The following is a 19846-nucleotide window of genomic DNA, read 5'->3' as shown; positions in this document are numbered from 1 at the left end:
CACAACATTGTAAATCAGCAATACTTCAATTTTTTAAAAAAGGGAGTGTTATAGAAATGCAGGCATAATGAGTGGGGAGAGTGACTATCCCAGTACTTAATGGTAGAATAAATTGAAGAAATGAGGTGAAGAAAATAATTAAAGATGGCTCTAAGGCTCCTCATATGGAAAACTGAGAAAATTGGAAAAATTAAAAGACAATCCAGAATTTGAATGGTTTGGTTTTGAACGTGCTGAATATAATATGATAATGGGATATAAAACATAAATATTCTGTCTTCATTGAAGAATAATGTAATACTCACATATGCAATAAGGTGCAATATTCATTGGCATAGAATTAAAAATGACAACACTTGGCACCCTTCCTGGAGCTTTCACTTTGACAGGAATGGAGGAGGTGGTAATCAGCTGCTGATAATGACAAGAGTTAAGAGAAATATAAGTGGTAAGATGAATGAAAGGGACAAGGTACTTTAGGTAGAGCGATTGAGGAAGGCCTCTTTGAGGAGGTGACAACTGGGCATAGATTAGAATAATGATAAGGAGTGAGCCTTGAAAATATTCCGGGCAGATGTTGCTTAGCACTTAAAGGTTCTGATATGAGAACATGGTTGCTTGTTCCAGGAAGAGCAAAGTCAATGCGGATGAAGTAAGTATGTGGTTAGATATGAAGTCAGAGAGAAAGGCTGGGGCCAGCAAATGTTTACTGTATGACTTAGTGCATGATTCATCTTAGATACATAAGATTTTGGAATGCACGAAGAACTGGAATGTTGTTTAGTTAAATTCCTTTATTTGGCAAATGAGGATTCGGAAGCTTATATATCTAAGGAATACGCACAAATTTACACTAAAACACTGACTAGGGCTTCCCTGGTGGCGCAGTGGTTGAGAATCTGCCTGCTAATGCAGGGAACACGGGTTCGAGCCCTGGTCTGGGAGGGTCCCACATGCCGCGGAGCGGCTGGGCCTGTGAGCCACAATTACTGAGCCTGCGTGTCTGGAGCCTGTGCTCCGCATCAAGAGAGGCCGCGATAGTGAGAGGCCTGCGCACCGCGATGAAGAGTGGCCCCCACTTGCCACAGCTGGTGAAAGCCCTCGCACAGAAACGAAGACCCAACATAGCCATAAATTAAAAATAAATAAATAAATAAAAATTAAAAAAAAAAAAAAAAAAACACTGACTAAGTTTCAAAGTGCTAGTAATCAGTCTATTGTTCTTTCTTCTACTTAGCAATGTCTTCGAACCTGTGTTACTTCTTTGCTCAAAAACAGCATCTAGGTATCTGTAATGATCATTAAGTTATTACTGCATCTAGGTATCTGTAATGATCATTAAAAACTGCATTTGTGAAGGTTTAGAAAACATGAGGTTTTTTTGGCTCTAATCCCTGTGTTCATCTTTTTCTATTTGCTTTTCTCTTCCCTACACTCTTTTAATGACAAAAGCAACCTTGAAAAGGAAAGAACTCACAAGTGTAGCCTATGGGAAAGGAGATTGGCGGGTTGGGGAAATCACTTTCCATTGCTTTGCCAGGTGGTGCATATGGGCAAATTGTATCTGGAAACTAATCATGCCTTTTGAAAATGATTTGCTGGCGTATTTCTGTAATGCATTGTAGGTTCTTGGCATTCTTTGTGTGATTATTATATCTTGTGATTTCCTCTTAGTTATTTGTGTTTTCTTCATATTATATGCCTTTAAAAATGGATATGACTGAATAGATCCCAGTATCTGTTAATAAATATTTCTGACATTGGAAAAATTACATAGGCCAGTAGATATATTTCTTTATTGTATATTTTCATAATTTTATTAATGATTTTATTCATATTTCCCTGAGTATTTAGAATCAGAATGCTTATTCAGAACATCTCCAGGTCATAGCATTATTTCTTCTTTTTTTCCACTTAGTACAACATAAAAAAGTAAAGATTTAGTGACTTGATAGAATAAACCATTTTAATAAGCAAGTAAGTTTTTCTAGACATTCTTAATGAAGCATGTTCTGGAAAATTTTTGTGCTACAGGAACCCTCTCCTCGATGATAAATAGTTTTTGGATAAGACAGTTTTTTCCAAACTCAATCTGTACCAATAATTGAAAACATAGATGAGAACGGGGACTTTCTGTGTTATTTGTAGTAACAAGTATGGATAGTCCTAATTCTCTTTTTTTTATTAATTTTTATTGGAGTCTAGTTGATTACAATGTTGCATTAGTTTCTGCTGTACAGCAAAGTGAATCAGTTCTACATATACATATGTCCACTCTTTTTTAGATTGTGTTTCCATGTAGGTCATTACAGAGTATTGAGTAGAGTTCCCTGTGCTATACTGTAGGTTCTTATTTGTTATCTATTTTACATATAGTACTGTGTATATGTCAATCCCAATCTCCCAATTTATCCCTCCTCCCCCCCATCCTCCTTGGTAACTATAGGTTTGTTTCTACATCTGTGACTCTATTTTTGTTTTGTAAATAGGTTCATTTATACCATTTTTTTAGATTTCCACATATAAGCAATACCATATGATATTTGTCTTTTTCTGTCTGACTTAACTTCACTCAATATTTTTTCCTTAAGAAAATGGTTCACAAAGAAGTGACTTTAGGAAAAGAGGAAAGAAATGTTTTTGTAGAATTTTCAAGGTGAACCAGTGTGACACCCACCTTTTCCAATTAGGGCACGAAGTCTTCCAGAAAAGTGATTCAGTCAAGGTCAGAAAAGTAAGTAGAAAATCCCCCTGTCCATGTTCTGATTCTTGGCCCAAAGCTGGTTTTTTACTACTACTACTAGTAATAATAACAATTGCATAAATTCAATTATACCCATCCAAATGTGATTTTGTGAAAATATGGAGATTTAACAGTTTCTCTTTTCTGTAGGTCCAGTCCAATTTTGACATTTTTGCAAAGATTCCATTCTGTAGTTAAGTTGCATATTTATATTCAAGAATGTTTTCCTTAAAGACAATTCATCATGTATCTAGCCTGCTTAAAATCTCCCAATGTCTTTTCATTACACTTGTAATAAATTCCACATTTGACCCTGGCCTACAAAACCCTACATACCTTGCCAGCCCATACTCAGTTTTTTCCATTTATTTTGACCCACTTTTCTCCTTGCTCATCATGTCCTCACTATGCTGTGTTCTTGTTCCTCAGACACACCAACTGCATTGTTTGCAGTAAGGGTTTTGCACTAGCTATTCCTTCCTCCCGGATCATTTTTCTTTCTCTGATATTTTTTAACATAATCGACTCATTCTTGATATTCAGGTCTCAGTTTAGATTTCATCTAGATAGAACTTCCTTCATTACCTAAATCTAAAGTAGCCTTCCAATCACTCTCTGACGACACCTAGCCTTGCTTCTCTGAATAGGAGTCACTACTATCTATACATTTTCTGTTAATTTATATATCTTTCAGGTATTTCTTTCTTTTTAAAATACCTTGTTTTGCTCAATGAGAAGAGGACTGTTGCCATTGTGTTTGTCATTGTGCATCCCCCAGTGCCCAGACAAGTGTCTGATCCATGATAACAAAGTCAATATAGTGGGTTTAATCAAAGTTAATAGTGGAAATGGCATAAAAATAGAAGAAAATGCAATATAAATATAGCTAAGGACCCATCTTACTATTATTGCAAGGTCTTCTAGTGAGAGACAAGGAAGGCAATAGAAAAAGTGTTAAAAGTGTCAGAACAAGGAAAATCAGATGATTATGACATCATTCAAAGAATAGATAGGAAATTAATGTACCAAATATGAAAAATAGTTATAATCTTTGTCCTTAAGAATTATGTTTTATTATTGTTTTATTGTTTATATACATATACACACATATGTATGTGTTGTGTTTTCCAAGTGTTCTAAAACAGAATATGTGTTACATTTTATAATCAGCAGAGACTCTTTTAAAAAGGAAAACATTATATAGAATGAATAAAGTGATGGGACAGGCATTTAGTCCTACAGTTAAAGGTATAACAAAAGGGATATAATAAGTATACCATTGAAACTCTTAGTCAGTGTTTGATTGAGAACACCAGACTCAGTGGAATCAACATTTAACTTAATTCAAACATTGATATCTATCTCTCTTGATAAGTCTCCTACTGGTAATAGTTGGAAGGAATGGAGAAATGTGGGCTCAGTTGGCATGAATAACAGCACAGAGGCAGTTTTGTTTCTTTGCCATTAAATTCATGGACAGAATTCTATTTTATCTGTCCTCACCAGTTGCCTGTGTTTGCTCCAAATACAGATCGTTTCCAAAAGAATCAACTTATTTCAAGCCTATGAAGCATCCTGTGGTTTTCGTTCAAGGGTAGTGAATAGATTCTTAATCACTGTAATTTAGGTTAGTATTAACCTTGCAAAAAAATATTTGCTTTAATAAAGCTTAAAACAGAAGATATTTAAGCAAATTTATTTATTTCAGAAAGAGAAAACAAAATTAGAATGTAACTGGAAAACGTGTTCCTGCATACATCAATATGCAAATATATTGGGCAAATGTATTTCAGATATAAATTTATCATTGGTTAATTGGAGGAAAGGCAACGATAAAACAACATAAAAGTGAGGGATAGTTAAGAAAGTTAGGGAAAAGAGATCAAAGAGATAATTGGATATTAATAATTCATTCTCCATCTTTACATAAATTAGGCAGTTACAGAATATTTTCAGCTTTGTAAGTGTTTGAAAATATACAAATATTGATTATTTTGGTAAAATTTTGCTCATTTGCTAAGATTTTTTCCTCCCAAGTCATGCAATTTATCAGTTTTAGATAACATGCAATTTATCAGTTTTAGATAACATTTGGGAGGTTGGAAGGATTCAATGTGAATTCTAATATACTAGCCTGTGGCAAATTCTGGATTGAACACTGAGGCACTCATATATGTTGAACGAGAAGAGAGTTCTATAGTCAAATGAGTTTAGGATACTAAGTTTGACACACATAAAAGTTTTTAAACTTTGTTTTCATTTTTTTGTTTTAGAAATTTTCAGAATCATTTGCTATACGTAAAACTAAGCATACACTGAAAAATGTGAGAGCTTCTGAAGACATATAAAACTTCATATCCACTTAGAGAATGAAATTATAGTATCAAAATGAATAATTACCAGATCCAGCTGAAAGATTATGTCAAGTGCTGGCAATGGGTAATTTCTGAAGCACGTTTTTCCCTTGGCTTTCACATCTCCTAGCAGAATGCCTTTAGGTTTGAAATGGCGTCTTGCCATTCCATGCGTCATGGAAGCCCCATAGAGATAATGTTTTTCCTAAAAATGATTTCTCTCATAACCAGCCTTTTCTTCATGAGGTAACTTATCATTCATTATATTTAATAGTGTTTCAAGAGAGATTTATCAAACAATTTTCTACCCATATATCAAAACAAAACTCTCTTACATTGTAAGTTCTCACCTGATATGTCTCACATAAAAGTAGTATATTTTAATGAGGAGGAACAGGTATAGTAGTTTAGAGCCTGGTCTCTGGGACAGACAACTTTGAATTTCAAACCAAGCTTCATCACTTAGTAAGCCATGATCTTGAACACATTACAAAACCCTTTGAACTTCAGTGTTCTTGTTAGTAAAGGGAAGATAATAATAGGACTCTATAAAAACAAAGCAAAAAACAAGAATAAAAGCAACAACAAACTTAGCAGGATGCTGGTATAAGAATATGCCTAAAATAAATGAAAGAAACAGTTATTATTTTTTTTAATTCTTAGATTTCAGTGAGGACATATGATAGAGCACATATCCATTTCTAGCAAAAGCGCTACTCCCCCAAACATGTGTTCACTGCAATCCATTTTAAAAATACTCATTTTATATCAATTTGTGAGAGAAGTCTGTTGCTTTGCTTACTCAAAGTGAAAAAGACTGGACAAAAGGCAAAATTTGTGTTTCCACGTACATGTTTTGTCACTATTTAGACAAAATCATTATCTCGGTGTGTTTTTTTGTTGGAGTGCTCTGTTTCTACTAGAAATTTATTGGCATAAACAAAATGCTCCAGGAATTCTCTACTTTCTTTTTCCTCCTGAAAGTCCACAAAGCCTTGAGGGTTTAGAATGTTATGTGCACCATTGTTCTTTATGACTAGATTATTTATTTTGCCATTCATCAGATCTTTGGACTAATCTGTGCTGTACATGAGGCATAGCACACAGCAGGGTAGTGTATATTGGGTCTATCCTAAAGGATCAAGACTAAACAATGAGGATTATGACTATCAAATTATTAAATAATGAAGATTACAACTATGAAAGCTTTTATGACCTCACTGATGAAATTGACAAAAACTTAAATATTTAGAATATTGAAATGGATCTATTTCTTAGTGGCAGAAAAATGTGTGTGTTTGTATTTATGTATGGACAACAGTTTCATAGAGCTCATCTGCCTTGTAAGGTTAGGTCCTAAATAGGAAAGTAATATCAGTGTAGCACCTGCCCTCCTAAGGACCCCACTACCTAGATGGTCCCGATAGCCTCCACCATAAATTATGGACACTTTTCAGTTCTGGAAATAGTCATTTGACTTTCAAAGAATATTGTTATGAAAGTATCACAAAACAGTTTTTGTCTTATTTATAACAAAAAGTTGGGGGGAAGGGAGGTGGTATTCCAGGCATCATATTTCCTGAAAGTGATCCCGGTCATCCTAAAAATATACTCATCAAAACTTAAGCCATATCATGTAGACTTTCAGCAGAATTCCAACAAGAAACTGAGGCCACTGATATTACTTTCCTATTTTCCAATTTTTCTATGTCTTATGCGTCCATTCAAGTATTCCTAGTTCATTCCTAGCCTAATATATTTCAGTGTCCAATTACATAGAAGAAGAGAATGTGGTTTTGATTTTTGGAGAGAAGGTTTTATTTAACTCAGAGTTTATTTTGAGCCACCACAGAAGCTATAGCAAAGCTAGACTCTTTATCTTAGGTCTTACAAGAAGTGAGTTTTTTAGTTTCCTATTAACTAGTTCAATAGAGAATGAAAGAGTCAGGGATAATCTCTAATTATCCTAATTTTATTGATTTTACCAAGTATCTACTTATATCATATTCAACTTAACCGATAATATGATTCTTAGACGTGGTATTTTAGTTTAATCATACATAATTTTTTTTTTTTTTTTTTTCTTAAGCCATTTGGTTTTATGGTATTTTGTTTGGGAATATAATTGTGTTGAATGAAGTCAATTCATGGTTTAAGCTGTTGAACTATGGAAATACTGTACATAGTGAATGAAATGACTTAGGTAGACCCACATAGACAAATCTATTTTAAGTGGAATTCAAGACAAATTATGAAAATCAAATGGAATTCAATGCAGTTTACATGCTGATCTCTATTAAAATATATTAGCTATACATTTTAAACTAATTTAATTTTTTAACTGTAGAAATTCGAACATTTACTACACTGATAAGACTCATACTAAGTCCATACACATCTTAGCAGCTTGCCAAATTTTTGGGCATTTTCTTCTTCAAGTCTTGTTTTAATCTTCACTTAATTCAAAGTAAAATTTCATCAGCTCATCTGCTAAAGTAGCTCAAAACAAATTATCCTCATGCCATTGAGAAGGTTGACTTCCCATGAAGCCCTTTTCTTTGATTTGTGTCTTCCATTTAATTTTGAATTTAAACTTTACTCCTGTTTCTATAGCTACATTATTTTATAGACCAATTCTATTCTTTTATTTTTGAAACATGCTTACACTACCCTTGCCACTTCGTACACTTCCTTCGTATTTAAAACCATTTTAATACAGCAATTACTGAGACCTCCCTGGGTTAAGTCATTATTACATCCTCAAAACAAAAATTATACTTATCCATGACAAAGCCAGATCTCCTGGGAAGATTTTCTCTTTTTCCCTAAACAAATATAAGTATTGTAGAATCAAGCTGTTATTTCTGTTTTTGGTTGATCTAAGTTTATCTTCATGAGTGACATTGCAGATTTATTCTCTAAGAAAATGGTAACTCTGAGGTATATGAGAATATACATGTCTTTAAGTTTTTAGCCACTTTCATTTTAAAACTATTTGTAATTTTTGTTATGGGATGTGTGAAATGTGATATTTCAGAGCAAAAAAACTGAATTAATAAAAAGTATATAATTTTTGCCTTTTGGAGAGAAAATTTATGCTCATGGTTCAGTAACTCAGAGTGAGTATGGTAAATCCTCTGTTTAAAAGAAGACACATTGCAAAATTATCCTTTCAGTCCAGGGAATTGGGTGTTTTAACAAATAATGATAAGATTATCATGAATGAGCAGTACTTGGGTGCATGACATTTCATTGTGTTGAGTCATTCTTTTGAATGGCAAAGTCCACCAGCCATGAGCAAAATCTGGCAGACTTTAAACCCAAGAAGAGCCAAAATTATAAATAGCTAATATGCTGAATTACAGAAATTCACATAACCAGATGGAACTTTGAAGTTCAGTTTAATTCAACAAATATATTAAGGCTTTTATCATGGCCAGGCAGTGTACCAAGATGGGTAAAACACGGTTCTTCCTCTCTAGAAGCAAACAACCTAGCAATAGAGACACATATGTCAGAAGAAAATAAATGAAATATGTGCAGCAATAGCATATAAAATAAATAGAAATAATAAAATTCGAGTAACAAAATATTTTTCCATTATATGGGCTACAGAAAAGATCTCCCAGCTTTTCCTTTCCGTATTATCCTTTTTTTGAGTAAATGTTTAATCTTTTCTAAATGTATCTCAACTAAACCTTATTGACACCAACTGTTTTATTTTTCTGCCATATACTTCAGGCAAAATAACTTTTACAGGGAAGGCACATTTCTCCCGCTGCATTGGTTTATACATTTTTAACTTCTCCTCTGGCATTTAAACATCTCTTAAATTATCACAATTATAAGGGATGTTTCTGATCCACATTCAGGTAACATAAATACTTGTGAGCAAGTGACTTACAGGAAAGAGGAAGGGGGAATAAGTGTTTCACTGTGTTATTATCCTGCAGTGGCAATTTTGGCAAATACTATTGTAGAGAATGTATATTCGTCCTGGGAGAGAGACAGAAGATAATGGGCTTATTGGGGCCATAAAACGTGTGCCTTTCACGTCCAGTAGCAATGGGTCATTCTCTTTCTTTTCCCTTCCCCAAAGGTGTATTTATCCCATGAGAGTATCTGCCTGAAATTGCCTATCTTGTTCTTTTTTGTCTCTATGCTAATAAATGAATATTTTGTTTCTAGCTTAAAAACTACTACAAAATCAGTACTCATGGTCGCCATTTTCAAAGTGCCTATAGCAGATTTTTGTTTACCGCTGGGGTTAAGACCATTGGGGATATGCCCACTGAACTGAATCTTACAGGAGTTTCCAGACATAAAAATTTTAAGACTGTCATGGAAAAACTTAAAGGCAGACGTGTGTATATCTGTAGCTGATTCACTTTGTTATAAAGCAGAAACTAACACACCATTGTGAAGCAATTATACTTCAATAAAGACGTTTAAAAAAAAAAAAGGCAGAGATTAAGCATAAAAGCTTGGCAAATATCACTGTCTCAATATGAGAGAATATGGGTGATACTAAGGAGAGAATCCTGCCTGTCGCTTGGATATGTTTCTGGGCCAGGACTTCATGACATCATGGCTGTTATGTGGTTGAGGGGATGATGAAGGTGGAGGGAGGGTTTCGTGAAAGTAATACCTGAAAAACCTCTTTTCTCTCTCTCTGCCTCTCTGTCCCTCTGTCTGTCTCTCTCTCTGTCTTGCTCCCCTGTAATTCTTTAGGGAAAAGAACAGTATGCTTTGGTCTTCATAAGAAAAAAAAGTGACCAGAATCTCCCACCTTCCTCATATGCGGAATGCATCATGGTCGCAGGAGCATATTGAGGGCCTCAGGGCAATTTTGGCACTTCAAGGGCTCCCCATATTGGTAGTCTGAGACAGTGAATGGGACATTGAACAAAAATGGCATCCAAAGTCTTGAGGGTGAAAGAAGGGTAAGAGATATTATGTGGGAGACATGTACAACTCTCAGAAATTCCTGAAAGGCTTTAAAAAAGACTAGAGATCACAGTGACTTTGGATGTTTATGTTAATGGGACCCCACCTTTCATCCCAGATGGGTACTGCTTGGTGATGTAGGAGCTACATAAGAAATCATTGGTCTTGTAACTTTATCGCAAAAGCACTGAGTGTTTTTAATAATTACTTTATTGGGGAGACAAAACATGAGCCAAAATTTTCTACTAAGGAGAGAGGAAAGAATTGCACATAAGTAGTTTTCAAATTATACACTTTTATGCATGTGTGTATATCAGTGCAGAATTTAAAAGTGGCAGTACAACATTGCTAATTGATGAAGCGTTGACTAAGTTTGTTTTAGTTTTTCCTTTTACATATGTGAAGGAATTTGTAGACTGAAATGGTTAGCCTATTATTTTTAATGCCATTTTCATTAGAGTGTGACCCACTTTTGAAAAAAAAAAAATCAGGCAGTAAAGAGTTACAAAATTTTAATAAGTACCAACCACTGCCTGAATTTATCTTCAAGCTTCACAACTGAAATTGGAACTTTCCAGATCACTTTAAATTAAGTTGATTAATAATACATCATGTTAAAATGAATTTTTCATGGTTTGGGAGCTAATGTTCTCAATTATTTAGCAATGCAAAGTGTAGGAAACTCACACACAAACAGCATACAGGAGCTGATCTGTGATCTTTCTCTTAAAACAAGATGATAAATGGCCTATTTTTCTATCATACTAAAGCAATATGTTAATTTTTTTCTACTCTGAAAATGTTTGCTCTCCAGGAAACCAAATCAGGACATGTACTGTGGTTACAAAATATAATAATAATAAAAATTTGTATAAAATTAAAAATTTTCAACCCTGAATGTACATAACAGGAGAATGTGTAATTTAATAAGCAAAGTAGGCATATTACCTCATGCCTTTTGAATTATATTTCCAAAGTCATTTCAGTCCCATCTTCTACTTTAATGGAAATTTAAGTTTTTAGTTTTAAGTATCTTTGAAGTTATTATGTGGTTCTATGCTTTTATTTAACATTGTTCTACATTCCACGTGTTTTTGTGGCAAAAGAATGTTTACACTAGAAGCCATTAAAAAGTAAACAGTATGTCATTTACATTTTGAGCATTATATTCTTTCTAATTAAAATTTCCTTTAAAAAGCTTAAGTAGTTAAGATAACAAATTAGTTATCTTTCTGGGTGACAACTTTGCAATGCTCACTTTCACCAATGTTTCCAGAATCAGAGAAGGACCAGGCTGTTGATCTCTCCTCTAGGCAAGCATTTTAGTGTGCTGATTTGTAGGAGAAATGATGACTGCAAGGTCTTACATGCCTTTAGACAAAGTGATTTGACAGGCTGTCTAGAACAAGGCATCTGAAAATACTGCTAATATCTCATCATTATCTGCCTCGTCATTATCTACTCCATCAGCCTTCTCCCTTGCTTCCCTCCTTTAGTTTTCTTTGATGAGAGTCACTACTTTGTGATGATGTATTTGAGTTATCAATTCCTACAAAACTTCTGAGCAATAATATAAAACCTTGCATTATATAGAGTTTATTTTTCCAGCCTTCTGATATAACTGACAAATAATATTGTATATATTTAAAGTGTACAACACGATGACTTGATGAATGTATACATTGTAAAATGAATACTACAATCAATTTAATTAGCACACTTATCACCTCACATAGTTACCTTTTCTCTGTGTGTTGGGGGAGGGTGTGTGAAAACACTTAATATCTCTACTCTGTTAGCAAATCTCAAGTATACAATAGAGTATTATGAATTAGAGTCACCATGCTGTACATTACATTCTGAAAACATATTCATTTTATAACTGAAAGTTTGTATCCTTTGATGAAGATATTCCCATTTCCCCTACCCCTCTGTCTCTGGCAGCCACCATTCTGCCCTCTGTTTTTACGAGTTCACATTGTCTCTCTTTCCTTGTTGATTCCAGGTATAAATAACACCTTACGCCTTACAGTTTTTGTCTTCTCTGTCTGACTCGTTTCACTTATTATAATGCCTTCCAGGTTCATCCATGTTGTCACAAATATCAAGCTTTCTTTCTTTTTTTTAGGCTGAATACTACTCCACTGTGTATATATACCACATTTTTCTTTATCCATTCATCTGTGGACAAACATTAGGTTGTTTCTGCATCTTGGCTATTGTAAATAATGCCTCAATGAGCATGAGAATGCAGAGATCTCTTTGAAATACTGATTTCAGATCCTTCATATATATACCCAGATATGGGATTACTAAACCTTATGGGTAGTTCTTTTTTTTTTTTTGAGGAAACTCCATATTGTTTTCCATACTGACTGCACTAATTTATATTCCCATCAACAATGTACAAGGAACACTCTTCTTCACAGGCTCACCAACATTTGTTATCTCTTGTCAGATTGATAGTGGCTATCCTAACGCGTGAGGTAATATATCATAGTGGTTTTGATTTGCATTTGCCTGGTGATTCCTGATGTTGAGCACCTTTTCATGTATCTGTTAGTCATTTGTATACCTTCTTGGACAAAATATCTATCAGGTCTTTTGTCCACCATTAAATAAGATTATTTGTTTTGTTGCTATTGAGATTTATGAGTGCCTTATATATTTTACTAATTAACCCCTTCTCAGATATATGGTTTGCAAATATTTTTGCCCATTCTCTAGGTTGCCACTCATTTTGTTGATTATTTCCTTTGCTATGCAGAGGCTGTAGGTCCACTTGTTTATTTTTGCTTTTGAGCCGGAACATTTGGGATCATATTCAAAAAATCATTGCCATGACTCATGTCAAGGAGTATGTTCCCTATCTTTTATTCTAGGAGTTTTATGATTTCAGGTATTACATTTAACTCATTAATCCATTTCCAGTTAATTTTTGTGAGTGGTATAATACAGTAGTCCTATTTCATTATTTTGTATATGGATATCCAGTTTCCCCAACACCATTTATTAAAGAGACTGTCTTCTCCCCATTCTGTGTTCTTGGAACACTTGTCAAAGATTGTTTGATAATATGGACAAAGTAATTGACTATATATGCATAGGTTTATTTCTGGGCTCCCTATGCTGTTCCATTGGTTCATGTGCCTGTTTTTATGCCAATACTATACTGTTTTGATTATTATAGCTTTGTAATATAGTTTGAAATCTGGAAGTGTTATGCGTCCAGCTTTGTCCTTCTTTCTCAAGGTTACTTTGGCTATTTGGGATCTTTTGTTGTTTCAATACAAATTTTAGGATTATTTTTTCTGCTCTGTGACAATTCCATTAGAATCTGACAGGAATTGCATTGAACTTGTAGATCACTTTAGGTAGTATGGACAGTTTAGTAATACTCATTACTCCAATATAAGAACAGATGATATCTTTCCATTTATTTGCATCTTCTTCAGTTTCCATCATCAATGTCTTATTGTTTTCAGTGTATAGGTCTTTTACCTCCTTGGTTAAATTTATTCCTAAGTATTGTATTGTCTTTGATGCTATCGTAAATGGGATTGATTTCTAATTTCTCTTTCAAATTGTTTATTGTTAGTGTGTAGAAATATAACTAATTTTTGTATATTAATTTTGTATCCTACAACTTTAAAAATTCATTTATTAGTTCTAACAGCTCTTTTTGGTGGAGCCTTTAGAGATTTCTATGTGTAATATCCTATCATCTATAATCAGCAACAATTTTATTCTTCCTCTCTGATTTGGATGCCTTTTGTTTCTTTTCCTTGCCTCATTTCTCTGGCTAGGACTTCCACTATTATGTTGCATAGAAGTAGTGACAGTGGCATCATTTACTTTTTCCTGATCTTACAAGAAAAGCTTTTAGCTTTTCACCATTGAGTGTGGTGTTAGTTGTGGGCTTGTCATATATGGCCTTATTATGTTGAGATACATTTGTTCTATACTTAATTGGTGAAAGTTATTATCGTGAAAGAATGTTGAATTTTGTTAGATACTCTTTCTGCATCTGTTGAGATGATCATATGATTTTTATCCTTCATTCTGTTAATGTAGTATATCACATTTATTGATTTGCATATGTTGAACCATACTTGTATTTCAGGGATAAATCCAATTTGATCATGGTGTTTGATCCTTTTAATGTACTATTGAATTTGGTTTGCTGGTATTTTGTTGAGGAGTTTTACATCTATGTTCTTCAGGGATAATTGGTGTGTAGTATGTTTTCTTGTAGTGCTCTTGTCTGGCTTTGGTATCAGGGTAATTCTGGCCTCATAAAATGAGTTTTAAAGTGTTCCCTCTTCAATTTCTTGGAAGAGTTTGAGAAGGATTGGTTTTAATTCTTCTTTAAATGTTTGATAGAATTTACCAGTGAAGCCATCTGGACCTGGGCTTTTCTTTGTTGGAAAATTTTTGATTACTGATCAATTTCCTTACTAGTTATATACCTATTCAGATTTTGTATTTCTTCATGATTTAGTTTTGGTAAGTTATATGTTTCTTGGAATTTATCCATTTCTTCCAGGTGATCCAATTTGTTGGCATTTAGTTGTTTATAATTGTCCCTTATGATCCTTTGTATTTTTGTGGTGTCAGTTGTAATGTTTCTTCTTTCATTTCTGTCTTTATTTATACAGTACTACCCTGGCAATTGTGAGCATAAAGAAACATGATTAGATAATCATAAACCCTAAATACTATTTCAAGATATGGTGTTCTTTTTACATCATGATTATAGATGGCAGATCCAAACATGACTAGTGGATAAAAGCCCTTTCTACCTAGAATGGATGTAGGATCACCACTCAATGGTATAAAATATCATCATTAGAAAAGTGCCTTAGAAATCTACTGACTCAATCTACTCATTGAGCAAATAAGACAACTCTGACTTAAAAGAGTTTAGGTGCTCCAGGCCACATTGTTAGCTGAAAGCCAGGCATAGAATTTAGTGACTCCTTTTTATAGTGTCCATTTCAGGACATCATCATATTGTCATTACTTTACTCCCTCAATGTATGAGAAAATTAAGAATGAGAAAGGTAAATGAAATAAACAATCAAACAAAAACCAAATTTGACCAGGGTTTATGGAGTTAAAAGTGAAATGAATATGTCTGATTACAGTTCCATTGTGTGCTCCTCTTCTAAAGGAGTTTAACTAGTTAAGATATTAAGAAAAAAATTGGCCTAAAAATGTTGATAATAAGAAGAGGAATGTATTCCAATCACTGTGGAAAGGACAGTTACAGTATATGCAAATCCTAAGTGATCAGGATGTAGTACAAGTCATCACACTGTAAAGACTGGTCATAGACAGTAGAAGTCCCAAGTGGAAGGTATCATCAAATTCACTTTGACTATCTCTCTGCAAGCCCGAACTATGAAGTTCAAAAAGATAGCTAGGTGAAAAAGAACCTCAAGTGATTTTTGGATTTTACAGGTTATTTTTGTCTAGATCATAAAGGTAGGATTTTCCTATAACTCCCATTAATCAATTTCAAAAAACAAATTTCTCATAAAAATGTGTTTTCTACCACATACCATACCAAAATGATCTTCAAACCAAACTCATTCATGTAAAAATAATGAAAATGTTCAAATAAAAAATAATCACATCTACTGTGCATAGTCCATTTTGGTTGAAAATATACTCAAAGACCTTTCAAATCATTTTGTCAATTGTTTATTGAGTTAGTTTGTAAGTCCTATTCCTTATCTAGTTTACTGTTGAAAGAAAAATTTATGAGCTTGAATTAGTTCAATTACTTCTCATGGGCAGTGTAACTCTTTGTGCAATACAATTATTTCCTTGTTTATGAGAATTAACAATGTCTGATCAAAATACCCATGTAACTGCATTTAAATCATGCTTTCACAAACTCACATATATAATAGGAAATAATTTTTATTATTTTAATTCCCCAACCCCATGTATTTTGTTTTCTAGACTTTACTGACAGCAGGTTTGATGGGATTAGTAAACAGAGGGTTAAGGAGTAAACATAGAAAAATCACCATAAAATGGCAATATATGTGCTAAGAAATATATGGTGTCATCAAATACTATGCTGTAGGTTACTTGTGTTTCTTGTGAGCCTGGAACAATACTCTCACCAAACCTATATTTTGGAAAAAAATGAAAGTCCAGAAAATCTGAAAGATGAGACGAAGCCACAGGAACACTGTGTCTTGACTTAATGATCTCGGCATGTATATAAACAGCAATATGATATTAACATAAATTTGCATATATCTGTGGATATTTAACTTAAATAAGACTTTTGTTCAAATTAATACAAATACCAATGGAATTGGGTTGCCAGCAGATTTTTTTTTTTTATTTAACTTGGCCTGCAAAGAAAACAGGTGAAGGTGATTTGCTTTATTACCTGAACTACTTTTCTATTCAGGGCAATCAAGACCTTCTAAATGAACTACACTGTGTATCACTCTTTTCGTGCCACAAAGGAAACTGTAAAACTAGGTCACACTGTGTTATAATGATTAGGATTTATTTTCTCTGTCTATTAAGGAAAAAGTTGCACAATGTTGTATTTTTTCCCTGAAAGTAGAAAACATGTTGTTCTTAAGGTCAACTGCATCAAGGCGATTTAGCTGCATATTTTATTAATGGTAATGGGAATCATGCAGCTAAATCCTGGCAAATTGTACTGAATAGCTACTTCCAATGTTATATGATTATAGTCATTATGAGATGTCAATTTGATATTCAGTGTGGAGCAACTCATTCTAATGGGTTTTTGTTTTAGTAATAGTGATATATCAGCAGGTGGAAAGGCCTTTGCACTTGGAATCAAGAAAATTCTATAATCAGTGGTTAAGTTAACCATTCCTCTGTAATCTTAACTGTAATACTCTAGACCAAAAACAGTCCCTGTTTTAGTATATTATTAAAAATTCATCTATTGACAGGTAAGATAAATACTTAAAATACTGCCTCTTTGAAGGAATCATTATTTTATTTGAGGGAAATTATCATAGATGATTATATGATATCATTCATTTATTACTTGTTCTTTTTAAGAAATCCTTTGAATAATATCCTTCTGTTATTAAGAGTGCAATTTTTATCCATTGAATTTGTACTAGTTAGAAAAGGCCTAACTACGAATAGAAGAAAAGTTCTAACCTGACGTGCTTAAACAACGGTGTGTTTAAATAATGCCAACATTAATGTACTTTGTGTATGATGTTAGTCTAAAAAGTTGAAAACAAAACCTAATTTACTTTTTAGTAAATAGACTGTTGTAACACACATTCAGGACAATAATTAGCACTAAAGATGACTGTATTCACTAATAGATAAATATAGACATATGCATATATACATAATTTGTATAGAACAATTTTTATATCTGACATTTTATATCCATATTAAAATACTAATTTTCATATTTCCAATTAGATATTTTTTATCTGCTATGAAGAATATACTTCAAGCAATCATATTTTTCTCTAAGAAATTCCAATTACTTTCCAATTTAATAATTTTTCTGTAGTAGAATTTCACATTTTTCTCCAACAGAGCATTAATTAATTCTAATTGATAGAAGTTTTCTTTTTTAAAAGGTTGAATCAGAATTATTTTATATTTCTACAGAAAGCTGTCATTCTACTCCATATGCTAAAATATACAAAAGCTATCACCAATGAGTAAAAAAGGATGTTTCATATGTATAAAGAGTAGGGAACTGAAGAAATAGTTTGTGCTCAACCCCTGGAGTTGGTCAAGAAATCCATGCTGATATTTAATAGCTTTTATCAGCAGGAAAGCAATGAGATTATTTGGGGCATAACTAGTTTCACACCAAAGCTGGGTGTAAAACATCTATTAAATTGTTGAATCTCTTCCAACTGAGGGGATAAATATCAAATTTAAGAAAATATTGTAACCAACAAATTCAACATTTATTTTCCTTAACCCTACCCATATCTGGGTATTTATTTATACTTTGATTTTAATAATAATGAAAATTTCCTACTGGAGATCCAACAGCCAGCACTGTTTAGGTGGACAGCAGTCTCTACTCTGTGGTGAATTCTCTGCTCATATAACTGGAGTTGTTTCAATATGTCCATTGAATAGTTAATGTTTTTCTCCCTAGATTTCAAAAGACCATTTATTTCCAGTGCTATCAGTTTTTGACTGTTCTTCTATCAAGTACATGTATAATGTGAAGCAGGAAGAGCAAGTATGGAGTGAGGGAGCTATTTAAAATGCTGATGAAGTAGTTTTGTATGTCATCATCAGATCTGGATCAAGATTATCATACAACAATTTGATGTTAATATGGTCTGTATTATTTTTATCTTAAAGTAGCAATGTTTTTCAGTGCTAGATGCATCTTAGAATTACCTAAAGAGCTGCCTTTTAAAATTCAGATACTCGTGTTCCATCCCCAACCTATTGATTCAGATCTTAGTTGGGTGGAATGTGGGTGATGTGAACATCTCCATCATTTAAAAACTTCACCAGTAATCTTGATGCTCACCATGGAGAAGCCTGTAGTTGATATAATATTCCTGATGGAGAGTATGAGATGACAAGGCCTGAGGGGGTTTAGGCTTCATCAGTAATTAATAGAAAATGAGATTTGGCATGTTCTTAAAAACAATATGTTTTAAACTTGGTAATCTGTCTGTGGAGCATTATTCTCAAATAAAAATTGTTGTGGGATTGGGACAGATATTAATAGCCCTGAATATCAATGTATGCATGATTTTGCCATGAGAATCCTATTTAGTCCCCAATTTTTACACTGTCTCTGCATATGATTACTGTGATCCTTCTGAGGTTTCTTTTGTCTTCTCTTTCCACCAGCTCTTCATATTCCTATATCCCATTCTTGCTTCCTGACATGTACATATTGACCACCTAAAAGTTCATTTGTTTAAGTACTTGTTGACATGACAGACTAATATGTGTAACAACGGACTAGAGATGAAAGGCATAAATGTTGCAGAACAGAAGCTTTATATAGGCTTACTCTTCATTTTCTTTAATGGTCCCCACCGTGCACTCTTGCCTCTCCCTAAATGTACAATTTCGTGATTGCTTCCTGTGAAGGGGTTGCACACTTTTTTTCCAGCCCCTTGTTTAATAAGGTTTAGATCTGAATTTAGACTAAATTTAGCTTGAGATTATGGCTGAAAGAAAATTATGGATAAACTTAACTATTTCTACATGAGCAGGTAGACCTGGGTCTGACGCAGGTCACTAGAGTTCCATATGACACAATGAATCAACTTCTCAGCAAAGATTAAAAACTACTTGCATGTTGAATCTGAATTAACCTTTCAGGTCACAGGGGCACCATTTAGTAAATTGCATTATCTCTTTGTAAATGGGATCAGGCTATAAAAGAGTTGTTTCATCTAACTTAGGAAATAAATTTACTTATGTGCATTAGTCTAAGAATCAGAAACATGCTAAAAATCCTTAATAGCAAAGTGATGATAGTTTATGTAGAAATGATTTTTTTCAAATGTTTTGATATTGCAAAATCTTTTTTAAAATAAAGTAAGAGTGAATGGGAGATGAGGAAGTAGAAAAGATGACTTTAGTCAACCCATTCATGAAACCTGGTTTTAAAGGGGAGGAGAAGTGGGTGGTAAAGGTCAGAGGTCAAGGTAATTTTCTTATCTTTTTTTTTTTTAACTGAAGGTCCATGATAGAAAGAAGAGAATAAGCATATTAGGATACCTAAGGAGGTGAGAGGAGGTAAATCTTGCCCCATTGTGAAGGAATTTGTCCTTAT

The 19846-nt window shown here is 33.4% G+C and overlaps 1 protein-coding gene and 1 long non-coding RNA gene across 8 annotated transcripts in view; both read left to right on the top strand.

The window, feature by feature from the left end:
* ROBO2 (roundabout guidance receptor 2) overlaps positions 1-19846 on the top strand; it is a 1245885-nt gene that overhangs the window by 94012 nt on the left and 1132027 nt on the right. The gene's annotated exons all lie outside the window — the stretch shown is intronic.
* On the top strand, positions 1184-11813 carry LOC309660191. Its single transcript, XR_014263253.1, has 2 exons — positions 1184-9460; positions 9567-11813. It is a non-coding gene; the product is annotated as an uncharacterized lncRNA (long non-coding RNA).

This window comes from Balaenoptera physalus (assembly GCF_965194825.1).
Source record: "Balaenoptera physalus genome assembly, chromosome: 4".
In the NCBI taxonomy this organism is placed as follows: domain Eukaryota; kingdom Metazoa; phylum Chordata; class Mammalia; order Artiodactyla; family Balaenopteridae; genus Balaenoptera; species Balaenoptera physalus.
The sequence above is the reverse complement of the archived record's forward strand: the minus strand, read 5'-3'. Positions and strand labels throughout refer to the sequence as shown.